This window comes from Salvelinus sp. IW2-2015, linkage group LG4q.1:29, assembly GCF_002910315.2.
Source record: "Salvelinus sp. IW2-2015 linkage group LG4q.1:29, ASM291031v2, whole genome shotgun sequence".
NCBI classification, from domain to species: domain Eukaryota; kingdom Metazoa; phylum Chordata; class Actinopteri; order Salmoniformes; family Salmonidae; genus Salvelinus; species Salvelinus sp. IW2-2015.
Genome location: NC_036842.1, coordinates 82,218,726 through 82,234,084, shown reverse-complemented (window position 1 = coordinate 82,234,084; position 15,359 = coordinate 82,218,726). Strand labels below are relative to the sequence as shown.

At 41.0% G+C, this 15,359-nt stretch overlaps 1 protein-coding gene across 1 annotated transcript in view; it reads left to right on the top strand.

Moving 5' to 3' along the window:
• The first annotated feature begins 212 nt into the window (after positions 1-212).
• LOC111962629 (G1/S-specific cyclin-D2) overlaps positions 213-15,359 on the top strand; it is a 339,617-nt gene continuing 324,470 nt past the window's right edge. Inside the window, exon 1 of the mRNA XM_070443167.1 lies at positions 213-288. The gene's annotated coding sequence lies outside the window, so the exon portion shown is untranslated. The remainder of the gene's footprint in view (positions 289-15,359) is intronic.

Here is a 15,359-nt window from a genome sequence, read left to right as displayed (position 1 = left end):
AAGTGGATTTAGGCTATATTTATAAACCATTAATGGTATCCCACTATACTGTTCTTCAATTTTGGGTAAAGACCACCACCTAGTGTAATTTTGATAAAACAGTTTAGGCTATAGTAATTATCCGACAGTGACGGGTTTGGGGCGTTGCCTTTATATTACTGGGACCAATCGGAGATCTGGCAGAAACTTTGTAAACAAGTCTTGCACGTTGTGTGAAAAACAATTTCTTTTATCATTACAAAGAGATTTATCGTTGGAAAAAACGCAGGACTTGAAGACTTCACTAAGGTAAGACTAAAGGAAAACTACGGTATATTTTGTCACAAAATATTTTTCTACAAAATATATATCTTTCTACATCAATTGTAGGTTGATAGTAATAACGTAACGTTGATAGTAATAACGCTGTTGATGGATTGAGCTCGAGCGCAAGTACAATTTTTTGGCAGACATCCGGTGAGAGTTAACAAATTCCGTGAACAGCCTAAATTACACAATTAATTTCCTCTTTTCCACTATTGTAACACAAAAAACATGATTTCAGTAGCTTTGGGATACAACATCGGGAGCACAGACTCTCGATGTTGTGTCCCAAAGCTAAGTTTCAGCTGTAATTGTTCTTCAATAACAACAAACCACAAAACTGTCGTGATAAACGCCAGCCCATTGTTGCGCAAATCTGTAGTTCTCCCACTGCTGGAGCGAAGAGGCTACGCAAGATTCTGCATCTCGCTACTTTGTTACGATTGTCAAATGTGTGGCTGTACAGTAGGTGTCAGCTACAGCTGTGGCTCACACAAGTCCATTGCTGCTCATCAGCCACGGCGCTTTTTGTAACAATATAAAAGTTACTTTACCATTAATTAATAATCCTATGCAGCGTTAAAAGCTTTTCGAAATTGAGAAAGGTTGTGGGTTTGTTCAAGGGGTGTTCTGATTGTGTGAACGAGCCTGCATAGTCCAAATGATGCGCGTGACAATAGAGCTGGTGTAATACTTGTAATAGAAGAATATGGATATTCTTGTAATGGCATATCACACAGAGCTGTTGGTCAGATATGGGACGGCAGGTAGCGTAGTGGTTAGAGCGTTGGGCCAGTTGGTCGAAAGCTTGGTGGATCGAATCCCTGAGCTGTGGTTCTGCTCCTGAACAAGGCAGTTAACCTACTGCCTTCATTATAAATAACAATTTGTTCTTAACATACTTTCCCAAATAAATAAAAAGATGGACTTGAACATCTGAGTCTTACTCATGCTTGAATGGAGGCTGACTGGACTAGTGACTTAGCCTACTTGGATGTGTCTATTTCCCTAAWATATTTCTTGATGGAATTAATAGTTAACAAATGGAAGGAAGGAAAAATAGGGAGGCTATTAGTAGTGCTTCGGTTTTGGTTCGATTATTAAAAAAGAATCATGATTTTCAATAATTTTTTTCAACATTTTAAATGCACTATGTTGAATGTTGAATGTTGTAACGACAGAATAAAACAATTAATAAAAGGCCCATTATGGTAGTGACTGCCCATGACTGCTTATCATTTATTAACTATCAGTTATTCACATTACTTTAAGAAAATATTTCAGTTGATGTGTATATTACATTTGTTTTATTTGATTACTTTATTATGCTGTCTGACAAAATCACTATTTTAGTAGTTTTTCAAAGTAAATAAGGCATACTTTTATGACTGCTGAATACCAACTATCACTCACTTAGATCATGTATTTTCAGGTAGAGATACCTCGTGAAGAAACTGCTATATGTATGTATCCCCTCTTGATCAAGCATTCTCTCTCTTACATAGCAGGCTTAAAAGAAACACAGACCGGACAAGTTACCGCGCAATGGATTATGGTCATTGTAGATAATTACCAAGTTTTGTGCGCAAACTATGTAGAACATTGGCCAGTTAGAAACTACAACTGATAAGTTGAATCAGGCGTGCTAGATGTGGAATAGTCAAAACACATGGAACAGGTGGTGGTCCCAGAGGAGAGATTTGTACAACAATTCCACAGTTCAAAGACGTAAAATAACAAAGTAAAACTTGGTGTGATTTTCTACTTCAAGTTATTAGTTCAGAACAGAAAAGCTCTAGTAGGTAATTTTTCTTCCTGTCGTTACTCTGCTGCAGACACCAGTGGGGAGATGTAGAAGCCATCTTAGGTCTGGGGCTAGAACAAAGGATGTGGGCACAGCCTTCAATGTACAACGTGACGTCCGTAGGCACTGTACATATTCGGTACGCCACTTCTAGTGAAGGACGGGGGATTCGGGGGGAGGGCTAAAGCTTCCTGTCAGAAGGGCTCAGGATTGGAACACTTTGTCTTCTGGCAGGGAGAGAGAGGTCTGTGTGTAGGCCTAGTTATTTATAGTTATATAGTAGTGTCTACCTTGCAGGATACTTATTTGTACTATTTTCTACATTGTAGAATAATAGTGAAGAAATCAAAACTATAACACATATGGAATCATGTAGTAACCAAAAAAGTGTTAAACAAATCAAAATATATTTTATATTTGAGATTCTTCAAAGTAGCCACCCTTTGCCTTGATGACAGCTTTGCACACTCTTGACATTCTCTCAACCAGCTTCATGAGGAATGCTTTTCCTCATGAGTTTTTCACAATAAGCACTGAGTTTGAAGGTAGGCCTTGAAATACATCAACACGTACACCTCCAATTGACTCAAATGATGTCAATTAGCCTATCTAAAGCTTCTAAAGCCATGACATAATTTTCTGGAATTTTACAAGCTGTTTAAAGGCACAGTCAACTTAGTGTATGTAAACTTCTGACCCACTGGAATTGTGATACAGTGAAATAATCTGTCTGTAAACAATTGTTGGAAAAATTACTTGTGTCATGCACAAAGTAGATGTCCTAACCGACTTGACAAAACTATAGTTTGTTAACAAGAAATTTGTGGAGTGGTTGAAAAACGAGTTTTAATGACTCCAACCTAAGTGTATGTAAACTTCCGACTTCAACTATATATTAGAGCCAGAATACAGTGAGAGGTGTGTCTGAGATTCTAGTATATACAGTAGATGGTTTCCAATTTTAATGGACGCGTACACATATTTTGCAGATGTATTCGCAGATGCAGTGATATACTTATGTTTCTAGCAGTGCACTATACTGAGGACCAGCGGGGCTGGGGACATGACGTCTCCCTGCCTGGCCCTTTTCACAACTGTCTTGGTGTGTTTGGACAATAATAGTTTGTTGGTGATGTGGACACCAAGGAACTTGAAGCTCTCAACCTGCTCCATTACAGCCCCGTCGATGAGAATACACTAACAATACAAAACAATACACACAAATCCCCAAAATAATTTAAAAAAAAAATCTGATATTTCAGTCTGGAATATATATACACTACCGTTCAAAAGTTTGGGGTCACTTAGAAATGTCCTTGTTTTTGAAAGAAAAGCACATTTTATTTGTCCATTAAAATAACATCAAATTGATCAGAAATACAGTGTAGACATTGTTAATGTTGTAARTGACTATTGTAGCTGGAAACGGCATATTTTTTAATGGAATATCTACATAGGAGTACAGAGGCACATTTATCAGCAACCATCACTCCTGTGTTCCAATGGCACGTTGTGTTAGCTAATCCAAGTTTCTCATTTTAAAAGGCTAATTGATCATTAGAAAACCCTTTTGCAATTATGTTAGCACAGCTGAAAACTGTTGTCCTGACTAAAGAAGCAATAAAACTGGTCTTCTTTAGACTAGTTGAGTATCTGGAGCATCAGTATTTGAGGGTTCGATTACCGGCTCAAAATGGCCAGAAACAAATAACTTTCTTCTGAAATTTGTCAGTCTATTCTTGTTCTGAGAAATGACGGCTATTCCATGCCAGAAATTGCCAGGAAACTGAAGATCTCATACAACGCTATGTGGAGAATATATTTTTCTATATTACAATCACCAAAATAATTTCCCTTAGAATGCCTTTGTTATACTTGTTCAGCAGCTCACACTCGAACCCAAAAATGATCATGCACAGGAATTGTTTTTCTTTGTGTGAAATCACAACTTTGCAGTGTGATGCAAACAGAAATGGCATTATCTGGATTTAAAAAATATATATATTTTCAAGAAGGAAATTACACATTTTTTCGCTTTCATAAGTCAATGTGGGGCAATTCCATGGTAACAGAATGATGCTGAGACTCAGATTTTCCATTTAAAATGTATGTCAAACAAAAACCAATGATTGCAAAACCAAAGACTACTTTTACAATTTTAAAACTTTTCAAAAACAAATTTACTTGAAGAACAGTGCAGATTCGAAGTTTGGTACAGAATGACGGTTTGTGCTGTCATTCTGTTACCAAACTTTGCATCTGCACTGTTCTTCAAGTAAATGTGTATACATTTTGAAGTGAATTGTGTGTTATTGTGTAATTGCCCTGTTCTTCAGATATCAAACCGCTTTAGTAGAAACAGATTGACGTCACCATTTCCTGTCGCATCTCAAATCCAAACAAAGAGATGTCACCGCAGTGACACGGAAATTAAAGTGTCTTTTAATTTTTTTTATACATGTTGAACTTCTGACAACTTCAAGTTATAATTTGTAACGTAAAGCCTATGGTAAAATCAAATCTTTTAATTTGTCAGAGCAATAAGCCAGAAAGCTTTTTGACAGGTACAGTAGGTTGTGAAGGGATCAGTAAATGTTTTTTTGTGTGTGTGTGGCAGTCATCACAGCTGTTTTAAGGTGTGGCTCATTGTTTTTTTTTCTCTTCTTTGTAAATGCTATGATGCGTATGTGGTAGTGCTGAGTATTCCCTATATATTTTTGCAAACCTTTCTAAACCTGTTTTTGCTTTGTCACTAATGGGGTATTGTGTGTAGATGAGGGGGAAAATAATTTAATCCAATCTGATTCACACAGTCTCCTCTGAACAGATGTTGAGATGTGTCTACTTGAACTCTGTGAAGCATTTATTTGGGCTGCATTTTCTGAGGCTGGTAACTCTAATGAACTTTCCTCTGCAGTAGTGGTAACTCTGGGTCTTCCTTTCCTGACCGGTTGTGTGTGGTGTGTGTGTGTGTTGTGTGTGTGTGTGTGTGTGTTGTGTGTGTGTGTGTGGTGTGTGTGTGTGTGTGTGTGTGTGTTGTGTGTGTGTGTGGTGTGTGTATATATATATATACAACTTCAACTGTGTGTATATATATTCTATATTTACACAGTTGAAGTCAGAAGTTTATATGCACTTAGGTTGGAGTCATTAAAACTCGTTTTTCAACCACTCCACAAATTTCTTGTTAACAAACTATAGTTTTGGCAAGTTGGTTAGGACATCTACTGTGTGCATGACACAAGTGATTTTTCCAACAATTGTTTACAGACAGATTATTTCACTTATAACTCACTGTATTACAATTCCAGTGGTTCAGAAGTTTACATACACTAACATGCTGACCAGACCGGACACGTCGCGTGCGCGAGCGCGAGCGTCGCAAAATACATTTAGAAATTCATGTTATTCAATTATTGCACCCACACTGCTCGCGTGCGCCAATGAGCGTCTGCGTTGCCAAGGGCTAAAATAGAACTCCTTTCTAATTCTGACGCGGATCGTGCTGAAAGTCCTGCCTCTCTCATCTCCCCATTGGTTTATAGAAGCAGGTACCCACGTGCCATCTCCTCATTGGTTATACCCACGTGGGTGATTGAAAGACAAACTGTTTTGCCGGTAGTCGTGGTAATAGTATGAAAGTTTAGATGCCGATCACCATATAAGTTCAACGATGAAAAAGCCTGGAAGGAGGAGAGATGACTAGAAACGATTCGGTTAGGCGTTTTATGTGTCGATTAATTTGTCGGAGTAGAGGACCTTGTGCAGTTCAGGTAAAATAACAACTCAATGTTTATATCCCAGGACAAATTAGCTAGCAACAGCAAGCTAGCTAAATAGGACAAATTAGCTAGCAAGTGCAAGCTAACTAGCTAAATTGCCATACATGTTTAATGCTTTTCGACCTGTCCCCAAATTAATGTCATTGGTTCAGAGTTTGTTTTGATATTTTAACCTGCCTGTAGTGATCACGTTTGGTATAGGGGCACAAAATACATTTATGCAGAATAGCGCACGATGGCGCACGCACGCAGCCGGTTTGGGTTCCGTGTTAGTTGACTGGGCCTTTAAACAGCTTGGAAAATTCCAGAAAATGATGTCATGGCTTTAGAAGCTTCTGATAGGCTAATTGACATAATTTGAGTCAATTGGAGGTGTGCCTGTGGATGTATTTCAAGGCCTACCTTCAAACTCAGGGCCTCTTTGCTTGACATCATGGGAAAATCAAAAGAAATCAGCCAAGACCTCAGAAAAAATAATTGTAAAATAATTGTAGACCTCCACAAGTCTGGTGATGAAAGAAATACAAGCTGAAATATATCATTATCTGTACTATTATTCTGACATTTCACATTCTAAAAATAAAGTCGTGATCCTAACTGACCTAAGACAGGGAATCTTTACTTGGATTAAATGTCAGGAATTGTGAAAAACTGAGTTTAAATTTGGCTAAGGTGTATGTAAACTTCCGACTTCAAATGTATGTATGTATGTATGTATGTATGTATGTATGTATGTATGTATGTATGTATGTATGTATGTATGTATGTATGTATGTATGTATAATATGAATTCTATATATATAGAATTCCCATACATTTATGTATGTGGTGTAAGCCCAGCCAATTCCCCTAACCTCTATTTTCATGTCAATTTTCAGATGGTTGTGGTTTACTCAGAATCACCAAAGACTATCTCTATCAAAACTCAGAACCATCCTCTGCTGATAATTTTGTAAACTTGTAACGGTAGTCTTGTTTATTTTGTTTGCTTAGCTGATATTTTGACCAATGCCTTCAACTGTCTATTTAGTATTTCTCTTGTGTGTTGAAGCAGTGCTAAAACATAGCCCAGATGGCATTTAATTCAATATGATTATTAATGGGACTTGCGAAGCAAACTTCACATTCTAAATCTTTGTCATACGTCCCATTCTAAATAGTGTTATTATTATTTGTAACTCTACTCCTCCTTCACCATTTAAGCTAGAAAAGTCATAAACGGTCTGGAATAATGTGCTCGAATACAACTTTTTCATATCTTTTTTACTTTTTAAAATATTAAACTTTGTCATTTTTTAAATCCATCTTCATTCACTTTCATGGCATTTCCTCAAGATTATAAATGCCCCATTGTGATAGCATCACTTCCGACATTCCATTCACTGTAAATGCAACAATGTAACTTTTGACACAAATCAGCTGCTTTGACCAAGTTAAAGCGTATGGAATCTTCCTCTACTTCTCTGCTATTCAAATCTTTAATTTGAACAAAAATATCTAATTCTGATACAAAATTACAGCTGTTTTAATAACTGCATCAACAACATTTTCTGTAACTTTTTTTTAATAAACAATGGACATTTGTACCACTTCCCCAGCAAGTTAGACAGAACGTTAGAGCGTATGAAACCTTCCTCTATTTCTCTGCTTTTCCCCCCAAAAATTGGAAGAGATATCTTCTACCAATAAAAGTTTACAGCTGTTTCTCAGAATTTAGATTGACAAAAAGTTAGCTAAGTGTCTCATCATTGAGCAGCCCAAATGGAGCCGTTGTTATGGATACTCACAGATGCAGAGGAGCACATGTGGCAGTGTAGGCAAAAATTATGATGAGGGTTAAAAGAGTGACCACAACTACTGACCAAAACCACACAACTACTGACCACAACCACAAAACTACTGACCACAACCACATAATAAATCAACACAACTACTGAACTACACAACTGCTGAACCACACAACTAATGACCACAACTACTGACCACAACTACTGACCACAACCACACAACTAATGAACACAACTACTGACCACAACTACAAAACTACTGACCACTACTATAACCACAACCACACAACTACTGATCACAATTACTGAACCACAAACCTACTGACCAGAACCACACAACTACTGACAAAAACTAATGTCCACAACCACAAAACTACTTGCCACAGCTACTAACCACTACTAACCACAACCACACAACTACTGATCACAACTACTGAACCACACACCTACTTACCAAACCTACTGACCATTACTACCACAACTACTGATCACAACCACACAACTACTGACCACACAACTACTGAATAAGGTGTTGGGCCACCACGAGCCAGAACAGCTTCAATGCACCTTGGCATAGATTCTACAAGTGTGGAACTCTACTATGAAAAATGCAATAATTTGGTGTTTTGTCAATGGTGGTGGAAAACGCTGTCTCAAACACCACTCCAGAATCTTCCTTAAGTGTTCAATTGGGTTGAGATCTGGTGACCTGAGATGGCCATGGTATTTGGTTTACATCGTTTTCATTCTCATCAAACCATTCAGTGACCACTTGTGCCCTGTGCAAAGGATCATTGTCATCCTATGGGAGCATAGCAACAGTAGCCAAAATAATGGCCTGCCCAGCATTTTTATACATGAACCTAAGCATGATGGGATGTTAATAAGGATCAGACCCTTTTTTTCAATTTTCGCCTAGAATGACAACCCCAAATCTAACTGCCTGTAGCTCAGGACCTGAAGCAAGAATATGCATATTCTTGACACCATTTGAAAGGAAACATTTTGAAGTTTGTGGAAATGTGAAATAATGTAGGAGAATATAACACATTAGATCTGGTAAAAGATAATACAAAGAAAAAAACATATTTTTTGGGGGGGGGGCACCGATCCCGTAGAGGTTAATTGCTTAATTAACTTAGGAGTCACACCTGTGTGGAAGCACCTGCTTTCAATACACGTTGTATCCCTCATTTACTCAAGTGTTTCCATTATTTTGGCAGTTACATGTATATCTTTATGTAAGGTAATTAATGGTGTTTAATGTCCATGTGAAAGTGATTATTATTGGTAATGCATGTTACACAGCAGACAGTGTCATTGTATGTTTGCACCTGTCTTTCCTCAGCTGTTTGTTAGCCTTCTTGAAAAGATAGGACATCACTCAAACTATATTCAGTTCTCTTTCAAACATGCATACTCATTACCACTGGGTGGCAGCAAAGTTCTACCAATACACAACATAATGCAGTCTAAATAAATTGATGGCTGTGAAAAGATATGAACCTCAAGCATGTTTACTTATCACTGAGTAAAGTATAATCTCTTTAGGCACTGATGCAGCAATTTGTGACTTTAATATCAATTATACCCTCTTTCTACATTGTGTTTTCAAATTCCGAAGAAGTGTGGCGAGCACCATTTGACCCTTAATGAGTAAAGATTGTGAGTCAGTCGTTTGCCACGGCTTCATTATTTTCTCCCATGCAACATATTGAAATAATTTGGATAATGTGCCTCAAGGACCATGTGGCGTGTGTTGTGATGTGGTGGGATGTGTCAGTGTAGTCGACAAGGGAGAAGATAAGCCACAATTAAGGACTCAGTTGTTCTACGCTTGTTGACCTCCTTTGAAGTTGAACCTATATGTGGCCTACTAAAGTTCCGGTTACCTGGCGGCTGAACCCCGTCTGGAAGGTTACACCAGAAGGATAACCAATATAGAGTTTGTTCTATGGATAGGGTAGATGTGGATTACCTGGCAATGTGGGAGGACTGATCCTGTGGTGGCTGGGTGGGTAGCCAACGCTGATAAAGGGGAGAGATGGTCAGCACTCAGCACAGAGTTCCATTCACCTCTTAACGTTTCATGCGAAGGATATGATATATAGCCTAGTATGGCTACTGCTTTTGACTTTCAGCTTTTAGTGCGAAAACTATACTGTGAGAAGAACTGTGCTCTTGTTGTTGTGTTATTCTTCATTATTTGCTCTTAACCCCCCTGTGCAACTCCAGGGAGGGAGTTTGGTTAGTTCTCTGCCCGCTTGTCTTCCAGGCCGAAACAACCCCAGCGTGTGGAGCTCAGGTCTGTAGCTCGGTGATGTACACATTCCCTGTGAAAAAAATCCCAGCACAATAATGCATGGCTCAGGACTTGAAATTAGTCCACAATGTCTACATAAACAGACGCTGGAGCTGGCTGGAGCTCGTCTGGGCTGAACCAGCTCATTGAAAGGGCTCCTCCGCCAGCCTGGAAAAAGAGGGCAAGGAACTCAGATTATTTCTCCTCCATAATCCCACACTCTGGCCCTCTGTGTGCGTGTGTCTCTCTCTCTCTCTCTCTCTGTGTGTGTGTGCTCTCTGTGTTAACCCTCACTGAGATACCCCTCACCTTCCTGCATTGAGGGGACCAGAAACCTTCCTGTGGATAAGTCGCCTTGCCTTTTTGCCTTGACACAGGAAGATGAATAGCATAATTAGTGAAGGAATTTGGGTCCAACCTAGGTTAATTAGAACAAATAAATCGACTCGATTGGGGAAAGGTCACGGCACAGGACAGCTGTCACATGGAGCCTTCAAAAACTCACACAACATGACGGCTGCTAGAGGGGAAATGAACACCTCTCTCTGTCCAACATTTCTGTGTCTCTCTCGTTTTTATTTTTTCACCCCTTCTCTCAACACTTGGGCTGTGACGCTGAGCTGTGTAGTGCATTAGGAGAGGCTGCATCTCTTCTTAACGCCAATGTTTCCATTCTGCTGTGTGTGTGTGTGTGTGTGTGTGTTTATGTTCAGAGAGTGCCTGCTCAGTGTGAGATGCCAGGTACCGGGGGGAAGAGGAGGGGTGTGGGAACCACAGGGCAGACTGGGAACCTGTGGAAAGTGATGGATTCCTGACCCAGGAGAGCTCTATCTCTCACTGCTGCCCCCGGCCTGTCTGCGGCCTGGCTGCCTTGACCGCCTTGCACCGCAACACTCCTCATTTCACTTTTACAGTACCTCTCCCAAACAAGCAGTAAATCATGACACCACAGTTGCTTTTCTGCATTGAAAAATAAAATGTAATTGCCCTTGATGTCGACTTTGCAATAAAAGGTTACCATTGTATAACTAGGGTTTGTTGAGGTAGCTTAGTCTAGCCCTCGAAGAATAAGAATTACTAACTTTCTTTAAATTTTGCAATGGGACCTAGTTTCAGGTGTGTAAGGCTCATAGATCTATCATCACCAAGTGTACACTGCTTACATCAGCATGCTAATACACTTACAAGTATGGGCTGAGCTGGTTAATAATGGGCATTCATGTAATTTGTGATCCAGACTGGAATTAATACACTGATAATAATGCACTAATTTAAAATATTTATATAGTCTTTTATCGAAGGGAAAACAATGTAGTTGCAGATGTATATGAATTTGCTATAGAAACACGTTTAGAGCAGCTGATGCTGACTTACCCGTGCGGCCCATTCTGTACCTACAGCATGTTTTCTGCAGACCTCTTTTTAATGACCTAATCGTCTAAATGAGCTGAGTAAATGGTGCAATTCATCTGAAAGATTCTCAACACAGCCATTGCCTGCTGCACAATATACCAACCTTCTGTAAACACATGAACAAACCTGCTGGACCCTGCAGGGTGACATTAGCTCACCCCCCCTCCAATACATAGCTGGACCAGGTGTTGCACTTTACTAAGTCACAGCTCTGACCATGCTTCCGGCGAGATAGGACGGGTCAGACTCCCCCGGTCCTGCGTGTGGGGATGCAGAGTCGCCTGTGGTGCAAGGCCCAGGGTTACCCCGCTCTAGTCCCAGAAATCCCCCCTCAGCAGCACCCAGTGCAGGGGAACAACTATGGCCTTTGTTGGCCGCCCAGTGGATCTCACACACAGTTAACATAGACTTTTCCCACTGCCTCTGCCAAGAGTCTGAAGTCATTTAATGAAGTGGCGCTGAGTTTGGAAGAAGCCAGTGTGCTCGCTCTGACAGAATGGAAAATGTCTGCGCTATGTAGCGAGCAGCAGGAGGAGTGTGTCCTGATATCCAGTCACCTCCACACCGCCGAGCACAAGAAACACATTCAGACCGAGGAGCATCTGCTCCACAGCCACCTACAGCACACGTACAGCCTGGATGGAGCTGCAGCAATATGCACAGGCACACTTGTGCATGCACACACACACACACACACACACACACACACACACACACACACACACACACACACACACACACCACCACACACACAGTACCCGGTCAAGTTTGGACACACCTACACCAAGGTTTTTCTTATTTGGACCGCCACAGGAAAGGAAGACCCAGAGTTATCACTACTGCAGAGGACAAATTCAATAGAGTTACCAGCCTCAGAAAATGCAGCCCAAATAAATGCTTCACAGAGTTCAAGTAGACACATCTCAACATCTGTTCAGAGGAGACTGCGTGAATCAGATTGGATTAAATATTTTTTCCCCCTCATCTACACACAATACCCCATAATGACAAAGCATAAACAGGTTTAGAAAGGTTTGGAAATATTACATTTACATAAGTATTCAGACCCTTTACTCAGTACTTTGTTGAAGCACCTTTGTCAGCGATTATAGCATTGAGTCTTCTTGGGTATGACGCTACAAGCTTTGCACACCTGTATTTGGGGAGTTTCTCCTATTCTTCTCTGCAGATCCTCTCAAGTTCTGTCAGGATGGATGGGAAGCGTCGCTGCACAGATATTTTCAGGTCTCTCCAGAGATGTTCGATCGGGTTCAAGTCTGGGCTCTGGCTGGGCAACTCAACGACATTCAGACGTGTTCTGAAGTCACTCCTGCATTGTCTTGACTGTGTGCTTAGGGTTGTTGTCCTGTTAGAAGGTGAACCTTCACCCCAGTCTGAGGTACTCAGCGCTCTGGAACAGAGCAAAGATCTCTCTGTACTTTGCTCCATTAATCTTTCCCTCGATCCTGACTAGTCTCCCAGTCCCTGTCTCTGAAAAACATCCCCACAGCATGATGCTGCCACCACCACCATGCTTTACCGTAGGGATGGTGCCAGGTTTCCTCCAGACGTGACGCTTGGCATTCAGGCCAAAGAGTTCCATCTTGGTTTCATCAGACCAGAGAATCTTGTTTCTCATGATCTGAGAGTTCTTTAGGTACCTTTTGGCAAACTCCAAGCAGGCTGTCATGGGCCTTTTACTGAGCAGTTGCTTCCATCTGGGCACTCTACCATAAAGGCCTGATTGGTGGAGTGCTGCAGAGATGGTTGTCCTTCTAGAAGGTTCTTCCATCTCCACAGAGAACCTCTAGAGCTCTGTCAGAGTGACCATCGGGTTCTTGGTCATCTCCCTGATCAAGGCCCTTCTCCCCCGATTGCTCAGTTTGGCTGGGCGGACAGCTCTAGGAAGAGTCTTGGTGGTTCCAAACTTTTACAATTTTTAAGAATGATGGAGGCCACTGTGTTCTTGGGGACCTTCAATGCTGCAGGTATTTTTTTGGTACCCTTCCCCAGATCTGTGTCTCAGCGCTCTACGGACAATACCTTCCACCTCATGGCTTGGTTATTGCTCTGACATGCACTGTCAACTGTGGGATCTTATATAGACAGGTGAGTGCCTTTCCAAATCATGTCCAATCAATTGAATTTACCACAGGTGAACTCCAATCAACTTGTAGAACCATCTCAAGGATGATCAATGGTACAGGATGCACCTGAGCTCAATTTCGAGTCTCATAGCAAAAGGTCTGAGTACTTATGTAAATAAGCTATATCAGTTTTAGATTTTTTATAAATTTGCAAAATGTCTTAACCTGTTTTCGCTTTGTTATTATGGGGTATTGTATGTAGTCCTGAGGCTGAGTGGTTATCGGTTACTGTACTGTGGAATGCTCCCGACTGTCACTGTAAGCCCTACATCAGTGGCTGAAAATTGGCTCAGCAGCTGCTGAAGTATCATGCTCCAAACCTGAGCGTACAACCTGAAGACTGAAGAATAACACAATGTTTCTATTCAACTCAACAACATTCCCTTCAGGGTGAAGTTTCAAAGAATGCCTTGTGTTGATTTTGTTTGGCGTTGTTGGCAGTTATGTTCCTTTTCAATCATAGTAGGCCTGCTTATAGGCAAGTATATGGCTCCAGTGATTCGTTCTTCTTATCTCTTTGTTAGGTTGTTTATCTGTGCACAGCTCCATTTGTGTGTGTGTGTGTGTGTGTGTGTGTGTGTGTGTGTGTGTGTGTGTGTGTGTGTGTGTGTGTGTGTATATATATATATATATTTTGTTTACTGACTGTATCTGTGTGTATGTATTTAGTTCTTTTCAAACGTCTATTCATTCAGCTATCCGTGTGCAGATTGTAGTCGTTTTTGCTATTCTATTGTGCAGCTGTCCGTTATTTCAAACACTCAAGTGTCATTTGCCTCTGATTTCATCCCTTTCTTCCTCTCCTCTTTCTATTGGTGCGCTGGCGTACAGTGCTCTTCTTGATCTCATTGAGGGTGTATCAGCAGGCGGATTCATTATTCTCTTCCCCAAAAGCACGTTTTTTTCCTTCCATAGCAGCTGTAAGCCCCTTTTTAAATCCACGCACAATGTGTTTTTGTCCCTCGTCCTGCTTTTCAGTGAAGAGTGCGGGAGCCGGGGTCCCTCTCTCTCTCTCTCGCTGCATCTGCGGGTGTGAGGCGGTCCCGGACCCCTGGGGCATAATGAAGCATGCCCACGATAATAGAATGAAATCTAATAATTAATGCCGGCCTCGGCGAGGTGCACGTGGCCAGCGGTTCGCCTAGCGCCCAACAGCTCCAGATAGCCTCCTGCTGCCCAGCCTCCACAACAATGCACCGTCCCGGTCCACTTACCCAGCTCCACTCCAACACACTTGTTGTTGTCCCATCTTGTCCCATTCTCCCTACCTCTGGCTTTTCAAAGTACATTTGCAGTGGCTAGTCACCTGTATCATCTGAAAGGGATACAAGGCAAACAGCTCTTACTGATTGTCTACTTGGCATTCCTTCATACCTCCTGTATCAATATCTTTCAGCTTCTTTAAGGGGAATTATATTTACAGCTGGAGATGTTACCTTCCATAGTTTGGCTGTTATGACTGATTAATTATGTGCATTCCATGCCGGGTTCCTCGTGATCATTAAATGGTATGGTCATGCCTAATAAATAAATCAGGGGAGAGTTGAGAGTGACCAGTCACTCTGCAGCTTCTCCATGCCCTTCACTTTTACTGAGATCCTGAGAAAACACTAGCACAGAGCATGAATTAGTGCTACTGTACATGTCCACTCCAGCCTGGGAGTTGGATACATTAACTTTATAAGGAGTCACAGAGAGCATATGAAATGCCCTCTCTGTGCCTACTGTCTCCCTGAGAGGGGGAGAAGTATGCTTGCTTGGTTGGTTGGTGATGGAAATGATAATTTTAAAGCCTGGTTCTTTGAAGAGCTCTGGTCTGAA